Source organism: Hevea brasiliensis, chromosome 10 (assembly GCF_030052815.1).
Source record: "Hevea brasiliensis isolate MT/VB/25A 57/8 chromosome 10, ASM3005281v1, whole genome shotgun sequence".
In the NCBI taxonomy this organism is placed as follows: domain Eukaryota; kingdom Viridiplantae; phylum Streptophyta; class Magnoliopsida; order Malpighiales; family Euphorbiaceae; genus Hevea; species Hevea brasiliensis.
The window spans coordinates 13,649,951-13,654,773 of NC_079502.1; the positions used below are offsets into that span (position 1 = coordinate 13,649,951).

The 4,823-nt window shown below is 35.2% G+C and overlaps 1 non-coding gene across 1 annotated transcript; it reads left to right on the plus strand.

The window, feature by feature from the left end:
• The first annotated feature begins 1,110 nt into the window (after positions 1-1,110).
• On the plus strand, positions 1,111-1,217 carry LOC131169894 (small nucleolar RNA R71). Its single transcript, XR_009140840.1, has one exon. It is a non-coding gene; the product is annotated as a small nucleolar RNA R71 (small nucleolar RNA).
• Positions 1,218-4,823: the final 3,606 nt, after the last annotated feature.

Sequence of the window (4,823 nt, forward strand, 5' to 3'; positions counted from 1 at the left end):
TTGTTATGTAATTTGTATATTCTAAAACTTTAAGGTTTGTGATAAATTGTACATATTAAACTCCTATGGAGAGTGTTTGGATGAATGTAAATTATGTTGGATTGTATTTTGAAACTATGAAATTTTGAGACAGAAAAATTAGTTTGAAGGTTGAGATTATCATATTGAACTATTTTTACCAGGTTTAGAAGGACAATTTGTCCGAAATACAGATGGCACTTTGCCAGATTTTTATTACCATTTTTAAAATACTGATTTTATTAAAATATGAAAATAGAACCAGTATGTTATGAATATCACATAAAGACTTCTTAAATCAAATTGAGTTAAGAAAATGAGATAATCACAGACTGGGTGCTCTGGCACGCCTTGTAGCACGCCTTGCTCTGCTACATTATAGACGAGTGAGGGGTGTTACATGGGAGCTTTCCAGAACCTTGAGCTTCCAGCTTACTTACAAATGTGGCTAACTGACCAATCTGCCTTTCTATGTTTTGAATGCTATTTTTGGTCTCCTGTTGAAACTGTTGTGTATTGTCAGCCAAAGCCTTAATAATTTCATCAAGTGACATACCTTGAATTGAGGGAGGCGAAGGTGGTTGACTCACTTGTGGTCTTTGTTGCTGGTATCGGTTTTGCACCGATTGATTCCCATAACTCAAATTGGGATGATCTCGCCATCCTGGATTATAAGTATTTGAATAGGGATCATACCTGCGTTGTGGCTGTCCATAATGTCCTACTGCATTAGCATGTTGCATTGATTCATCCTCTTATAACGTAGGACACGTGTTAGTAGCATGACCCAAACCCAAACAAATTCCACATACCTTAATAGTTTGCATGTTCCCTACAGCCAACTGCCTCACCAAAGAAGTTAAATCAGAAATTTGTTTCTCAAGGTTAGATGTACTTACCTCATTAACCTTCATAGGTGTGTGATCCATTCTCATTCCAAACTGCTGAGAAATTGCTGCCATGTTAGCAATCAGCCTCCTTGCCTCTTCTGGTGTCTTGTCAACCAAAGCTCCTCCACTAGTAGCATCTATCATACTGCAGTCCATTGGTAAAAGTCCCTCATAGAAATACTGAATCAACAGCTGCTCACTTATTTGATGATGGGGACAGCTTGCGCACAGCTTCTTAAATCTCTCCCAATACTCATACAAACTCTCTCCATTATACTGTCAGATGTCACAAATTTCTTTTCTTATACTGGCAACACAGGAAGCAGGAAAATACTGCTCCAAAAATATCTGCTTCATCCCATTCCATGAGTTGATGGATCTAAAAGGAAGGTAATACAACCAATCCTTAGCTGTGCCCTCTAGTGAGAAAGGGAAAGCCCGAAGCTTGATCTGATCCTCTGAAACTCCTTGAGGTTTCATGCTGGAACACACAACATGAAATTCCTTTAGATGCTTATGTGGATCCCGTAACACCCCTCACCATATACATTATAGCCGAGCAAGGCATGCTACACGGCGTGCCGAAACACCTAGTTTGTGATTATCTCATTTCCTGAGCTCAATTTGATTTTAAGAAGTCTTTTATGTAATATTCATATCATGCTGATACTATTTTTATACTTTAATAAAATCAATGTTTCAAAAATGGTAATAAAAATTTGGCAAGGTGCCGTCTGTATTTCGAACAAACTGTCATTTCAGACCTGTTAAAAACAGTTCAATATGATAATATCAAAATCTCAACTATTTCACAGTCTCAATTTCTCAGTAAAGTCAATAGACTTTTACAGTCATTAAATAGTTCCATAATACAGTCTATAATAATTTAAATATATCCAGAAAATCTCCATGTTATTTAATATGTACAAAATATTATAAACTTTAGAGCTTTCATAATTTTACAAAATACAGGGCCGAATTTCAAATACAACAGAAGTACAAAAGCAACCCGCTAAGCAATTTTGCTTAGTGGTGCCAAATATAAAGAAATATACACTAAAATAAAGTAAATGAATTTATGCATCGGTATTCTTTATAATTGTTGATTCTACCTTTATTTGCTAACATTTCAATATTTGCTAATTTTGGCAGTGCTGTATGTCAGAAGACTGAATTTAGCTATTTGAATTTAATAGTACTTGAATTACTGCCCGTGTAGCCTATATATTGACCAGACTGGATAAACGGATATACTGGCACTGGGTGCCTAGTACCTCGGGCCATCACACCATCGGTCACAAAGTGTCTCCCAGTGTGCAAATAGTATGGCTAAAAAGCCATATAATAAATATGACGATAAGCCAAGTATAAATACACAATATGTATAACCGTAGGCTTTTAAAGTCACAGTGCAGCATAATATGCCGTAAAAATGCAGTATGGCATAAAGCTAATTATAGAACAACTGTCATAATCCTATTGGCATGCCAACCTATCCAAACTAGTCAACTAGGCAAACTAGGACACATTATAAATTAATTGTTTAATTCTTCAATTTTTAGAGTTTACTAGCTATTATGTAATTCATAAGTCAATGCATATGTTGACCTTTTTATGTACTATAGATAAGTTGTTTCTGGCATCAACATGTCACAAATTATAATTCAATATGCTACCAATATAGTGTAATTTACCATTTTTACAAGTTGGCATTCATTGCCAAATTGCTTCAAGCATCATTGTATGTAAATGTCAAATTCTTAATTTTTGTATGCTAGATTGGTCTAGCTTAAAGTACTATTTCTCTTAGTTTTTACCTTCTGGTCAAAGAAGCAAAATTGTAGCTCTATGTCTTATTGCACTCGGGGCAAAATTTCAGATCATTCTGAGTTGTATAGACCAAGATATGGTCAATTTACTAAAGCTGGACAGATTGCACCTTTAGTGCAAAATTTGGTCAATTTTAGGTCACTTTTAGTTCTGGCAGTTTTAGTACCTGAAATTGTGCAAGATATTTGACTTGGTTCTGGCCATTTCTGGGCTTTGGTGTCTTCATAAGAATTGTAGCTCTATGTCTAAGCTATCCATGGTAAAAATTTCAGGTCAATTGGACTTTTTTTGAGTGAGTTATGGTCATCCTAATGACTACTGTTCATATGGTCAAAAATCTGGGTTGCAAGGTTGCCATTCCGAATTTGGTCATTTTTAAGGTCAGTTTCTAGGCAGAATTTTGGCAATATTTCCACATGAAAGTTGGCCTATTTGGTGTCTAATTTCACCCCACATTGGCCTCATACCAATTGCGTTCACAGTTTGACACTTATGACCTAATTTAGGTACTACCAATAACACACAACCTGCACAAGACAATTACACTTTCAATTTGCCATTCCTTCTCCTCCTCATGCCTTCATTATTCATTCATAGCACTTCTACAAATACTAAGCACAATTCCAGCAAGCATATTGGGTAGAACACTCAAGTGCTCAATGCACACAATTCACCATTCAAGTTCAACATTCACTTCCACCAAAATTTAACATATCTCAATATCAATATTACACATACACTTCCATATTCTCATACCTCAATATCAATTACATATGCTGCCCACAATTTAACACTATCATATTTCATTAATAAACTTCATATTCACATACACAAATTATGATATTATAGGCTGCCAAACATGGCAGTTTACCAAAGCATTAAGGTCCCATTTCAAACCCTTAATTCAAGCACTAACATGCACATACTTGGATATTAACTTACTACATCTTCCATTTGAGTTCATCAACCTTAATTCCCATCCATTAGAGGTAAGAAAAACTCAAATACAACAAATCTTCATGGCTACCGAAAGTGGATAAGTTCATTTCTCAATGTTTTCTTCATTTCTCTTCACCAAAATACTCACCTCAACCTAAACACAAGGTTTACTAAAGCAAGGGAGAAGATTTTGACACTTATCACTTTTGGAGCTTGTTAAAACTTCACTAAATTTTTTTTTTGTTGCCAATATCTTTCGCAAGGTGAGTAGGCAAGCTTTAATGAAGGAATCAAGTGGAAAGGAGGCTTGGAATGGGTTTCCATGGAGCTTGGACAATTTCAGCCATGGGAGCTTTCATGGAGGATAATTCAGTTGGTTTTTGCTTGAGGTTAAAGATAATGAAAATGAGTAGAACCTGCTGTCCCAAAGCTTTTTTTGGTGTTCCAATATTCAAGTTAGTGCAGCACTAAGTTCATTTTAATGTTTAATTAGTTAAAGTTTCCTTATTTGCTTATTTATCTCAATTCTTTCATTATTTACATAATGTATCTCATTTTAATTTCTCATGACATTTTCTAAGTGCAATATCATTTATTTTTAATGGAAATTGAGGTCAAAAGGAAACTACAGGTGTCAAATGCCAAAATGCCCCACTTTGAGTTATATTCCTAATTTTTCGATAACACCGATTTTTATCTGTTTCTCGATTTTTCGTTTTTCTTTGTACTATTTTTTTTTTTTTTTGATAATTCTAGTGTCAATTATGTTTCAATAAACCTTTACTTATGTCTCAAAATTTAATTCCGAGGGTTTCCCATGGTCCAGGAGTCGGCAACGGCCTTCTCGGTGCGGTCACCCATCGCTGCGGTGCCGGCTCGTTTAACTGAGCTTCATTTTCTCTCTTTCATTTTTCTTTGATTTTTCTTGTATTTTTTTTTATTTATTTCATTATTATATGTCTGTTTACTATCACCGAAGTGTAATTCCAGACATCCTGACTTGCCTAGAATGATATTTGGCCACTGGAGTAACAGAACATACAGAATACGTACAGGGAGGATGTTACAACTCTTCCCCTCTAAATAAAAATTTCGTCCTCAAAATTTACCTGATGTGAAGAGCTGAGGGAACTGTTGCCTTATTGT